Source organism: Rhopalosiphum padi, unplaced genomic scaffold (assembly GCF_020882245.1).
Source record: "Rhopalosiphum padi isolate XX-2018 unplaced genomic scaffold, ASM2088224v1 scaffold1, whole genome shotgun sequence".
NCBI classification, from domain to species: domain Eukaryota; kingdom Metazoa; phylum Arthropoda; class Insecta; order Hemiptera; family Aphididae; genus Rhopalosiphum; species Rhopalosiphum padi.
In genome coordinates, this window is record NW_026869996.1 from 1,051,811 (window position 1) to 1,066,910 (window position 15,100).

A 15,100-nucleotide genomic window follows, 5' to 3' on the forward strand; every position below is an offset into this window, starting at 1 on the left:
GCGTTCACCGTACTGCTGTGTATCGTAACGGGTCGTTGTTTTTACTTAGATTTTGAGTCTACTCGTTATTTATTAATTAAGATTTTTGATATTATAAACGAATTGTTCATATTTTATGCCCGAAGTTAACACAAGTAACTGTCTTGATCCTTGACTACTAGATCAAGAAAATGATTCTAATTTATAATTTTTAACTTTCATTTTTTTCATTTTACCTGATATTTTTACTTCATAAAAACTATAAAATATGATTTTATAAGTTAATTTTGACGAATAATACAACTTAACATTTTTTCGTATTGAAAAGGAGCGATTTTCAGTTGTTGTACAAATGTATTCTTTAGTTACACTCATAATACATTTGAATTCCTTCTACAAAACATTCTGGTACATTTGTACTATCTTTTATGGCTTATCATAATTATTATTTATTATCATCTATTATCTATGTTTTGCAGTTCTACATTCGTTTTTGTATTTAAGTTTCAGTTGTAAATTCCTTTCATGTATTTTGTATAAAAATGAAGTTTGTCTGTTAGTTTATGTTTTGATAGTTTCCACTTCTGAATTACTCAGTGTTGTCCACGTACTAGTTGTTATATAAAAATTGTCGTTCTCCTTATGGTATCTAGTAGTGACATTTTGTCCTCCAACCATTATACATATTTAACTTACTATTTTTTTTTAGATGGCTGTACACCAGATATACTCAGGACATATTGATACATGAATTACCATTTCTACCACATGGGAAAGTTTCAACATCCTACGTTGAAAATGGACTGGACGATCCTGATAATTATAATAGTTTTATGCATAGTACGAGTAATTGATATTGAATATAATTGATAGTCAATTAATAGTAGTGTAACAAAAAGTTAGTGTCATGAAATCCAGACCATTAGATTAAGTATATGATTCTTATTTACCATTTCCAACTTCCATATATATCATATAAGCTGATACTTCATAAACACTATAAAACATGTTTTTATATGATTATTTTGACTCGTATTTTAAATTCATATTTTTAACTGCTTATAAAACAGTGAATTCTCAAGTTAGTGTCATGAAAGTCAGACCATTAGATTAAGAAAATTATTCTAATTTACCATTATTAACTAGCATACATTTCATTTAAGCTGATACTTCAATAACGCTATAAAACATGATTTTATATGATAATTTTGACTCGTATTTTAAATTCATTTTTTTAACTGTTTATAAAACACTCAATTCTCAAGTTAATCTCTTGAAACCTGGACCACTATATTAAGAAAATGATTCTAATTTACTATTATTAACTTCTATAGATATTATGTAAGATGATTCTTCATAAACACTATAAAACATGATTTTGTATGATAATTTTGACGAATATTAAAAATTCATTTTTTTAACTGTTTATAAAACACACAATTCTCAAGTTAATCTCTTGTAACCTGGACCACTATATTAAGAAAATGATTCTAATTTACCATTATTAATTTGCATACATTTCATTTAAGCTGATGCTTCATAAACACTATAAGACATGTTTTAATATGATTATTTTGACTCGTATTTTATATTCATATTTTTAACTGCTTATAAAATACTAAATGCTCAAGTTATTCTTTAACAATTATACATTATTAACTTACTACAATTTTTCAGATTGACGTATGTCAGATCACTCAAGGCATGCAGATACATGAATTCACATTTCTACCACTTAAGAAAGTATCAACATCCTATGCTGAAAATGGACTAGAAGATACTGCTAATAATATTGGGTTTATGTAATGTGCGTGTAAGGGTTATTGAATATAATTGATAGTAAATTAATGGCAGTGAAACAATTGAGATTCGTTAATAATCTGAATAAAATTTTAGTTAACACCTTTGACTTGTAATTTTCTTTCATAAGAGTTACCATTATTAACTTGCATACATTTCATTTGAGCTGATGCTTCATAAACACTATAAGACATGTTTTTATATGATTATTTTGACTCGAATTTTAAATTCATATTATTATCTGCTTATAAAACACTCAATTCTTAACTTAGTGTCATGAAATCCAGACCATTAGATTAAGTATATGATTCTTATTTACCATTTCCAACTTCCATATATATCATATAAGCTGATACTTCATAAACACTATAAAACATGTTTTTATATGATTATTTTGACTCGTATTTTAAATTCATATTATTAACTGCTTATAAAACAGTGAATTCTCAAGTTAGTGTCATGAAAGTCAGACCATTAGATTAAGAAAATTATTCTAATTTACCATTATTAACTAGCATACATTTCATTTAAGCTGATACTTCAATAACGCTATAAAACATGATTTTATATGATAATTTTGACTCGTATTTTAAATTCATTTTTTTAACTGTTTATAAAACACTCAATTCTCAAGTTAATCTCTTGAAACCTGGACCACTATATTAAGAAAATGATTCTAATTTACTATTATTAACTTCTATAGATATTATGTAAGATGATTCTTCATAAACACTATAAAACATGATTTTGTATGATAATTTTGACGAATATTAAAAATTCATTTTTTTAACTGTTTATAAAACACACAATTCTCAAGTTAATCTCTTGTAACCTGGACCACTATATTAAGAAAATGATTCTAATTTACCATTATTAATTTGCATACATTTCATTTAAGCTGATGCTTCATAAACACTATAAGACATGTTTTAATATGATTATTTTGACTCGTATTTTATATTCATATTTTTAACTGCTTATAAAATACTAAATGCTCAAGTTATTCTTTAACAATTATACATTATTAACTTACTACAATTTTTCAGATTGACGTATGTCAGATCACTCAAGGCATGCAGATACATGAATTCACATTTCTACCACTTAAGAAAGTATCAACATCCTATGCTGAAAATGGACTAGAAGATACTGCTAATAATATTGGGTTTATGTAATGTGCGTGTAAGGGTTATTGAATATAATTGATAGTAAATTAATGGCAGTGAAACAATTGAGATTCGTTAATAATCTGAATAAAATTTTAGTTAACACCTTTGACTTGTAATTTTCTTTCATAAGAGTTACCATTATTAACTTGCATACATTTCATTTGAGCTGATGCTTCATAAACACTATAAGACATGTTTTTATATGATTATTTTGACTCGAATTTTAAATTCATATTATTATCTGCTTATAAAACACTCAATTCTTAACTTAGTGTCATGAAATCCAGACCATTAGATTAAGTAAATGATTCTAATTTACTATTATTAACTTCTATAGATATTATGTAAGCCGATTCTTCATAAACACCATAATACATGATTTTTTATGATAATTTTGACGAATAATAAAAATTCAATTTTTTTTAACTGTTTATAAAACACACAATTCTCAAGTTAATCTCTTGAAACCTGGACCACTATATTAAGAAAATGATTCTAATTTACTATTATTAACTTCTATAGATATTATGTAAGCTGATTCTTCATAAACACTATAAAACATGATTTTGTATGATAATTTTGACGAATATTAAAAATTCATTTTTTTAACTGTTTATAAAAAACTCAATTCTCAAGTTAATCTCTTGAAACCTGGACCACTATATTAAGAAAATGATTCTAATTTACTATTATTAACTTCTATAGATATTATGTAAGCTGATTCTTCATAAACACTATAAAACATGATTTTGTATGATAATTTTGACGAATATTAAAAATTCATTTTTTTAACTGTTTATAAAAAACTCAATTCTCAAGTTAATCTCTTGAAACCTTGACCACTATATTAAGAAAATGATTCTAATTTACTATTATTAACTTCTATAGATATTATGTAAGCTGATTCTTCATAAACACTATAAAACATGATTTTGTATGATAATTTTGACGAATATTAAAAATTCATTTTTTTAACTGTTTATAAAACACACAATTCTCAAGTTAATCTCTTGAAACCTGGACCACTATATTAAGAAAATGATTTTAATTTACTATTATTAACTTCTATAGATATTATGTTAGCTGATTCTTCATAAATTCTATAAAACATGTTTTTATATGATAAGTTTGAGAAATATTATGAATTCCTCTTTTAATCTGCTTATAAAACAGTCAAATATTAAATGTATACACCAACAGAGGGCGTGAGCGTCGCCGTAGTAGGGACGACATCCGTCGGCCGAATCGCCTCAGAAAGAAACTAGATAGTTGTGTGGCGTTCACCGTACTGCTGTGTATCGTAACGGGTCGTTGTTTTTACTTAGATTTTGAGTCTACTCGTTATTTATTAATTAAGATTTTTGATATTATAAACGAATTGTTCATATTTTATGCCCGAAGTTAACACAAGTAACTGTCTTGATCCTTGACTACTAGATCAAGAAAATGATTCTAATTTATAATTTTTAACTTTCATTTTTTTCATTTTACCTGATATTTTTACTTCATAAAAACTATAAAATATGATTTTATAAGTTAATTTTGACGAATAATACAACTTAACATTTTTTCGTATTGAAAAGGAGCGATTTTCAGTTGTTGTACAAATGTATTCTTTAGTTACACTCATAATACATTTGAATTCCTTCTACAAAACATTCTGGTACATTTGTACTATCTTTTATGGCTTATCATAATTATTATTTATTATCATCTATTATCTATGTTTTGCAGTTCTACATTCGTTTTTGTATTTAAGTTTCAGTTGTAAATTCCTTTCATGTATTTTGTATAAAAATGAAGTTTGTCTGTTAGTTTATGTTTTGATAGTTTCCACTTCTGAATTACTCAGTGTTGTCCACGTACTAGTTGTTATATAAAAATTGTCGTTCTCCTTATGGTATCTAGTAGTGACATTTTGTCCTCCAACCATTATACATATTTAACTTACTATTTTTTTTTAGATGGCTGTACACCAGATATACTCAGGACATATTGATACATGAATTACCATTTCTACCACATGGGAAAGTTTCAACATCCTACGTTGAAAATGGACTGGACGATCCTGATAATTATAATAGTTTTATGCATAGTACGAGTAATTGATATTGAATATAATTGATAGTCAATTAATAGTAGTGTAACAAAAAGTTAGTGTCATGAAATCCAGACCATTAGATTAAGTATATGATTCTTATTTACCATTTCCAACTTCCATATATATCATATAAGCTGATACTTCATAAACACTATAAAACATGTTTTTATATGATTATTTTGACTCGTATTTTAAATTCATATTTTTAACTGCTTATAAAACAGTGAATTCTCAAGTTAGTGTCATGAAAGTCAGACCATTAGATTAAGAAAATTATTCTAATTTACCATTATTAACTAGCATACATTTCATTTAAGCTGATACTTCAATAACGCTATAAAACATGATTTTATATGATAATTTTGACTCGTATTTTAAATTCATTTTTTTAACTGTTTATAAAACACTCAATTCTCAAGTTAATCTCTTGAAACCTGGACCACTATATTAAGAAAATGATTCTAATTTACTATTATTAACTTCTATAGATATTATGTAAGATGATTCTTCATAAACACTATAAAACATGATTTTGTATGATAATTTTGACGAATATTAAAAATTCATTTTTTTAACTGTTTATAAAACACACAATTCTCAAGTTAATCTCTTGTAACCTGGACCACTATATTAAGAAAATGATTCTAATTTACCATTATTAATTTGCATACATTTCATTTAAGCTGATGCTTCATAAACACTATAAGACATGTTTTAATATGATTATTTTGACTCGTATTTTATATTCATATTTTTAACTGCTTATAAAATACTAAATGCTCAAGTTATTCTTTAACAATTATACATTATTAACTTACTACAATTTTTCAGATTGACGTATGTCAGATCACTCAAGGCATGCAGATACATGAATTCACATTTCTACCACTTAAGAAAGTATCAACATCCTATGCTGAAAATGGACTAGAAGATACTGCTAATAATATTGGGTTTATGTAATGTGCGTGTAAGGGTTATTGAATATAATTGATAGTAAATTAATGGCAGTGAAACAATTGAGATTCGTTAATAATCTGAATAAAATTTTAGTTAACACCTTTGACTTGTAATTTTCTTTCATAAGAGTTACCATTATTAACTTGCATACATTTCATTTGAGCTGATGCTTCATAAACACTATAAGACATGTTTTTATATGATTATTTTGACTCGAATTTTAAATTCATATTATTATCTGCTTATAAAACACTCAATTCTTAACTTAGTGTCATGAAATCCAGACCATTAGATTAAGTATATGATTCTTATTTACCATTTCCAACTTCCATATATATCATATAAGCTGATACTTCATAAACACTATAAAACATGTTTTTATATGATTATTTTGACTCGTATTTTAAATTCATATTATTAACTGCTTATAAAACAGTGAATTCTCAAGTTAGTGTCATGAAAGTCAGACCATTAGATTAAGAAAATTATTCTAATTTACCATTATTAACTAGCATACATTTCATTTAAGCTGATACTTCAATAACGCTATAAAACATGATTTTATATGATAATTTTGACTCGTATTTTAAATTCATTTTTTTAACTGTTTATAAAACACTCAATTCTCAAGTTAATCTCTTGAAACCTGGACCACTATATTAAGAAAATGATTCTAATTTACTATTATTAACTTCTATAGATATTATGTAAGATGATTCTTCATAAACACTATAAAACATGATTTTGTATGATAATTTTGACGAATATTAAAAATTCATTTTTTTAACTGTTTATAAAACACACAATTCTCAAGTTAATCTCTTGTAACCTGGACCACTATATTAAGAAAATGATTCTAATTTACCATTATTAATTTGCATACATTTCATTTAAGCTGATGCTTCATAAACACTATAAGACATGTTTTAATATGATTATTTTGACTCGTATTTTATATTCATATTTTTAACTGCTTATAAAATACTAAATGCTCAAGTTATTCTTTAACAATTATACATTATTAACTTACTACAATTTTTCAGATTGACGTATGTCAGATCACTCAAGGCATGCAGATACATGAATTCACATTTCTACCACTTAAGAAAGTATCAACATCCTATGCTGAAAATGGACTAGAAGATACTGCTAATAATATTGGGTTTATGTAATGTGCGTGTAAGGGTTATTGAATATAATTGATAGTAAATTAATGGCAGTGAAACAATTGAGATTCGTTAATAATCTGAATAAAATTTTAGTTAACACCTTTGACTTGTAATTTTCTTTCATAAGAGTTACCATTATTAACTTGCATACATTTCATTTGAGCTGATGCTTCATAAACACTATAAGACATGTTTTTATATGATTATTTTGACTCGAATTTTAAATTCATATTATTATCTGCTTATAAAACACTCAATTCTTAACTTAGTGTCATGAAATCCAGACCATTAGATTAAGTAAATGATTCTAATTTACTATTATTAACTTCTATAGATATTATGTAAGCCGATTCTTCATAAACACCATAATACATGATTTTTTATGATAATTTTGACGAATAATAAAAATTCAATTTTTTTTAACTGTTTATAAAACACACAATTCTCAAGTTAATCTCTTGAAACCTGGACCACTATATTAAGAAAATGATTCTAATTTACTATTATTAACTTCTATAGATATTATGTAAGCTGATTCTTCATAAACACTATAAAACATGATTTTGTATGATAATTTTGACGAATATTAAAAATTCATTTTTTTAACTGTTTATAAAAAACTCAATTCTCAAGTTAATCTCTTGAAACCTGGACCACTATATTAAGAAAATGATTCTAATTTACTATTATTAACTTCTATAGATATTATGTAAGCTGATTCTTCATAAACACTATAAAACATGATTTTGTATGATAATTTTGACGAATATTAAAAATTCATTTTTTTAACTGTTTATAAAAAACTCAATTCTCAAGTTAATCTCTTGAAACCTTGACCACTATATTAAGAAAATGATTCTAATTTACTATTATTAACTTCTATAGATATTATGTAAGCTGATTCTTCATAAACACTATAAAACATGATTTTGTATGATAATTTTGACGAATATTAAAAATTCATTTTTTTAACTGTTTATAAAACACACAATTCTCAAGTTAATCTCTTGAAACCTGGACCACTATATTAAGAAAATGATTTTAATTTACTATTATTAACTTCTATAGATATTATGTTAGCTGATTCTTCATAAATTCTATAAAACATGTTTTTATATGATAAGTTTGAGAAATATTATGAATTCCTCTTTTAATCTGCTTATAAAACAGTCAAATATTAAATGTATACACCAACAGAGGGCGTGAGCGTCGCCGTAGTAGGGACGACATCCGTCGGCCGAATCGCCTCAGAAAGAAACTAGATAGTTGTGTGGCGTTCACCGTACTGCTGTGTATCGTAACGGGTCGTTGTTTTTACTTAGATTTTGAGTCTACTCGTTATTTATTAATTAAGATTTTTGATATTATAAACGAATTGTTCATATTTTATGCCCGAAGTTAACACAAGTAACTGTCTTGATCCTTGACTACTAGATCAAGAAAATGATTCTAATTTATAATTTTTAACTTTCATTTTTTTCATTTTACCTGATATTTTTACTTCATAAAAACTATAAAATATGATTTTATAAGTTAATTTTGACGAATAATACAACTTAACATTTTTTCGTATTGAAAAGGAGCGATTTTCAGTTGTTGTACAAATGTATTCTTTAGTTACACTCATAATACATTTGAATTCCTTCTACAAAACATTCTGGTACATTTGTACTATCTTTTATGGCTTATCATAATTATTATTTATTATCATCTATTATCTATGTTTTGCAGTTCTACATTCGTTTTTGTATTTAAGTTTCAGTTGTAAATTCCTTTCATGTATTTTGTATAAAAATGAAGTTTGTCTGTTAGTTTATGTTTTGATAGTTTCCACTTCTGAATTACTCAGTGTTGTCCACGTACTAGTTGTTATATAAAAATTGTCGTTCTCCTTATGGTATCTAGTAGTGACATTTTGTCCTCCAACCATTATACATATTTAACTTACTATTTTTTTTTAGATGGCTGTACACCAGATATACTCAGGACATATTGATACATGAATTACCATTTCTACCACATGGGAAAGTTTCAACATCCTACGTTGAAAATGGACTGGACGATCCTGATAATTATAATAGTTTTATGCATAGTACGAGTAATTGATATTGAATATAATTGATAGTCAATTAATAGTAGTGTAACAAAAAGTTAGTGTCATGAAATCCAGACCATTAGATTAAGTATATGATTCTTATTTACCATTTCCAACTTCCATATATATCATATAAGCTGATACTTCATAAACACTATAAAACATGTTTTTATATGATTATTTTGACTCGTATTTTAAATTCATATTTTTAACTGCTTATAAAACAGTGAATTCTCAAGTTAGTGTCATGAAAGTCAGACCATTAGATTAAGAAAATTATTCTAATTTACCATTATTAACTAGCATACATTTCATTTAAGCTGATACTTCAATAACGCTATAAAACATGATTTTATATGATAATTTTGACTCGTATTTTAAATTCATTTTTTTAACTGTTTATAAAACACTCAATTCTCAAGTTAATCTCTTGAAACCTGGACCACTATATTAAGAAAATGATTCTAATTTACTATTATTAACTTCTATAGATATTATGTAAGATGATTCTTCATAAACACTATAAAACATGATTTTGTATGATAATTTTGACGAATATTAAAAATTCATTTTTTTAACTGTTTATAAAACACACAATTCTCAAGTTAATCTCTTGTAACCTGGACCACTATATTAAGAAAATGATTCTAATTTACCATTATTAATTTGCATACATTTCATTTAAGCTGATGCTTCATAAACACTATAAGACATGTTTTAATATGATTATTTTGACTCGTATTTTATATTCATATTTTTAACTGCTTATAAAATACTAAATGCTCAAGTTATTCTTTAACAATTATACATTATTAACTTACTACAATTTTTCAGATTGACGTATGTCAGATCACTCAAGGCATGCAGATACATGAATTCACATTTCTACCACTTAAGAAAGTATCAACATCCTATGCTGAAAATGGACTAGAAGATACTGCTAATAATATTGGGTTTATGTAATGTGCGTGTAAGGGTTATTGAATATAATTGATAGTAAATTAATGGCAGTGAAACAATTGAGATTCGTTAATAATCTGAATAAAATTTTAGTTAACACCTTTGACTTGTAATTTTCTTTCATAAGAGTTACCATTATTAACTTGCATACATTTCATTTGAGCTGATGCTTCATAAACACTATAAGACATGTTTTTATATGATTATTTTGACTCGAATTTTAAATTCATATTATTATCTGCTTATAAAACACTCAATTCTTAACTTAGTGTCATGAAATCCAGACCATTAGATTAAGTAAATGATTCTAATTTACTATTATTAACTTCTATAGATATTATGTAAGCCGATTCTTCATAAACACCATAATACATGATTTTTTATGATAATTTTGACGAATAATAAAAATTCAATTTTTTTTAACTGTTTATAAAACACACAATTCTCAAGTTAATCTCTTGAAACCTGGACCACTATATTAAGAAAATGATTCTAATTTACTATTATTAACTTCTATAGATATTATGTAAGCTGATTCTTCATAAACACTATAAAACATGATTTTGTATGATAATTTTGACGAATATTAAAAATTCATTTTTTTAACTGTTTATAAAAAACTCAATTCTCAAGTTAATCTCTTGAAACCTGGACCACTATATTAAGAAAATGATTCTAATTTACTATTATTAACTTCTATAGATATTATGTAAGCTGATTCTTCATAAACACTATAAAACATGATTTTGTATGATAATTTTGACGAATATTAAAAATTCATTTTTTTAACTGTTTATAAAAAACTCAATTCTCAAGTTAATCTCTTGAAACCTTGACCACTATATTAAGAAAATGATTCTAATTTACTATTATTAACTTCTATAGATATTATGTAAGCTGATTCTTCATAAACACTATAAAACATGATTTTGTATGATAATTTTGACGAATATTAAAAATTCATTTTTTTAACTGTTTATAAAACACACAATTCTCAAGTTAATCTCTTGAAACCTGGACCACTATATTAAGAAAATGATTTTAATTTACTATTATTAACTTCTATAGATATTATGTTAGCTGATTCTTCATAAATTCTATAAAACATGTTTTTATATGATAAGTTTGAGAAATATTATGAATTCCTCTTTTAATCTGCTTATAAAACAGTCAAATATTAAATGTATACACCAACAGAGGGCGTGAGCGTCGCCGTAGTAGGGACGACATCCGTCGGCCGAATCGCCTCAGAAAGAAACTAGATAGTTGTGTGGCGTTCACCGTACTGCTGTGTATCGTAACGGGTCGTTGTTTTTACTTAGATTTTGAGTCTACTCGTTATTTATTAATTAAGATTTTTGATATTATAAACGAATTGTTCATATTTTATGCCCGAAGTTAACACAAGTAACTGTCTTGATCCTTGACTACTAGATCAAGAAAATGATTCTAATTTATAATTTTTAACTTTCATTTTTTTCATTTTACCTGATATTTTTACTTCATAAAAACTATAAAATATGATTTTATAAGTTAATTTTGACGAATAATACAACTTAACATTTTTTCGTATTGAAAAGGAGCGATTTTCAGTTGTTGTACAAATGTATTCTTTAGTTACACTCATAATACATTTGAATTCCTTCTACAAAACATTCTGGTACATTTGTACTATCTTTTATGGCTTATCATAATTATTATTTATTATCATCTATTATCTATGTTTTGCAGTTCTACATTCGTTTTTGTATTTAAGTTTCAGTTGTAAATTCCTTTCATGTATTTTGTATAAAAATGAAGTTTGTCTGTTAGTTTATGTTTTGATAGTTTCCACTTCTGAATTACTCAGTGTTGTCCACGTACTAGTTGTTATATAAAAATTGTCGTTCTCCTTATGGTATCTAGTAGTGACATTTTGTCCTCCAACCATTATACATATTTAACTTACTATTTTTTTTTAGATGGCTGTACACCAGATATACTCAGGACATATTGATACATGAATTACCATTTCTACCACATGGGAAAGTTTCAACATCCTACGTTGAAAATGGACTGGACGATCCTGATAATTATAATAGTTTTATGCATAGCACGAGTAATTGATATTGAATATAATTGATAGTCAATTAATAGTAGTGTAACAAAAAGTTAGTGTCATGAAATCCAGACCATTAGATTAAGTATATGATTCTTATTTACCATTTCCAACTTCCATATATATCATATAAGCTGATACTTCATAAACACTATAAAACATGTTTTTATATGATTATTTTGACTCGTATTTTAAATTCATATTTTTAACTGCTTATAAAACAGTGAATTCTCAAGTTAGTGTCATGAAAGTCAGACCATTAGATTAAGAAAATTATTCTAATTTACCATTATTAACTAGCATACATTTCATTTAAGCTGATACTTCAATAACGCTATAAAACATGATTTTATATGATAATTTTGACTCGTATTTTAAATTCATTTTTTTAACTGTTTATAAAACACTCAATTCTCAAGTTAATCTCTTGAAACCTGGACCACTATATTAAGAAAATGATTCTAATTTACTATTATTAACTTCTATAGATATTATGTAAGATGATTCTTCATAAACACTATAAAACATGATTTTGTATGATAATTTTGACGAATATTAAAAATTCATTTTTTTAACTGTTTATAAAACACACAATTCTCAAGTTAATCTCTTGTAACCTGGACCACTATATTAAGAAAATGATTCTAATTTACCATTATTAATTTGCATACATTTCATTTAAGCTGATGCTTCATAAACACTATAAGACATGTTTTAATATGATTATTTTGACTCGTATTTTATATTCATATTTTTAACTGCTTATAAAATACTAAATGCTCAAGTTATTCTTTAACAATTATACATTATTAACTTACTACAATTTTTCAGATTGACGTATGTCAGATCACTCAAGGCATGCAGATACATGAATTCACATTTCTACCACTTAAGAAAGTATCAACATCCTATGCTGAAAATGGACTAGAAGATACTGCTAATAATATTGGGTTTATGTAATGTGCGTGTAAGGGTTATTGAATATAATTGATAGTAAATTAATGGCAGTGAAACAATTGAGATTCGTTAATAATCTGAATAAAATTTTAGTTAACACCTTTGACTTGTAATTTTCTTTCATAAGAGTTACCATTATTAACTTGCATACATTTCATTTGAGCTGATGCTTCATAAACACTATAAGACATGTTTTTATATGATTATTTTGACTCGAATTTTAAATTCATATTATTATCTGCTTATAAAACACTCAATTCTTAACTTAGTGTCATGAAATCCAGACCATTAGATTAAGTAAATGATTCTAATTTACTATTATTAACTTCTATAGATATTATGTAAGCCGATTCTTCATAAACACCATAATACATGATTTTTTATGATAATTTTGACGAATAATAAAAATTCAATTTTTTTTAACTGTTTATAAAACACACAATTCTCAAGTTAATCTCTTGAAACCTGGACCACTATATTAAGAAAATGATTCTAATTTACTATTATTAACTTCTATAGATATTATGTAAGCTGATTCTTCATAAACACTATAAAACATGATTTTGTATGATAATTTTGACGAATATTAAAAATTCATTTTTTTAACTGTTTATAAAAAACTCAATTCTCAAGTTAATCTCTTGAAACCTGGACCACTATATTAAGAAAATGATTCTAATTTACTATTATTAACTTCTATAGATATTATGTAAGCTGATTCTTCATAAACACTATAAAACATGATTTTGTATGATAATTTTGACGAATATTAAAAATTCATTTTTTTAACTGTTTATAAAAAACTCAATTCTCAAGTTAATCTCTTGAAACCTGGACCACTATATTAAGAAAATGATTCTAATTTACTATTATTAACTTCTATAGATATTATGTAAGCTGATTCTTCATAAACACTATAAAACATGATTTTGTATGATAATTTTGACGAATATTAAAAATTCATTTTTTTAACTGTTTATAAAAAACTCAATTCTCAAGTTAATCTCTTGAAACCTTGACCACTATATTAAGAAAATGATTCTAATTTACTATTATTAACTTCTATAGATATTATGTAAGCTGATTCTTCATAAACACTATAAAACATGATTTTGTATGATAATTTTGACGAATATTAAAAATTCATTTTTTTAACTGTTTATAAAACACACAATTCTCAAGTTAATCTCTTGAAACCTGGACCACTATATTAAGAAAATGATTTTAATTTACTATTATTAACTTCTATAGATATTATGTTAGCTGATTCTTCATAAATTCTATAAAACATGTTTTTATATGATAAGTTTGAGAAATATTATGAATTCCTCTTTTAATCTGCTTATAAAACAGTCAAATATTAAATGTATACACCAACAGAGGGCGTGAGCGTCGCCGTAGTAGGGACGACATCCGTCGGCCGAATCGCCTCAGAAAGAAACTAGATAGTTGTGTGGCGTTCACCGTACTGCTGTGTATCGTAACGGGTCGTTGTTTTTACTTAGATTTTGAGTCTACTCGTTATTTATTAATTAAGATTTTTGATATTATAAACGAATTGTTCATATATTATGCCCGAAGTTAACACAAGTAACTGTCTTGATCCTTGACTACTAGATCAAGAAAATGATTCTAATTTATAATTTTTAACTTTCATTTTTTTCATTTTACCTGATATTTTTACTTCATAAAAACTATAAAATATGATTTTATAAGTTAATTTTGACGAATAATACAACTTAACATTTTTTCGTATTGAAAAGGAGCGATTTTCAGTTGTTGTACAAATGTATTCTTTAGTTACACTCATAATAC

General features: G+C 25.5%; 1 long non-coding RNA gene across 1 annotated transcript in view; it reads left to right on the forward strand.

Moving 5' to 3' along the window:
* Positions 1-15,100, forward strand: part of LOC132931396 (uncharacterized) — a 45,588-nt gene that overhangs the window by 17,842 nt on the left and 12,646 nt on the right. Inside the window, exons 10-14 of the long non-coding RNA XR_009662578.1 lie at positions 689-819; positions 4,913-5,101; positions 9,137-9,267; positions 12,192-12,328; positions 13,160-13,289. This is a non-coding gene — a long non-coding RNA (uncharacterized LOC132931396). The remainder of the gene's footprint in view (positions 1-688; positions 820-4,912; positions 5,102-9,136; positions 9,268-12,191; positions 12,329-13,159; positions 13,290-15,100) is intronic.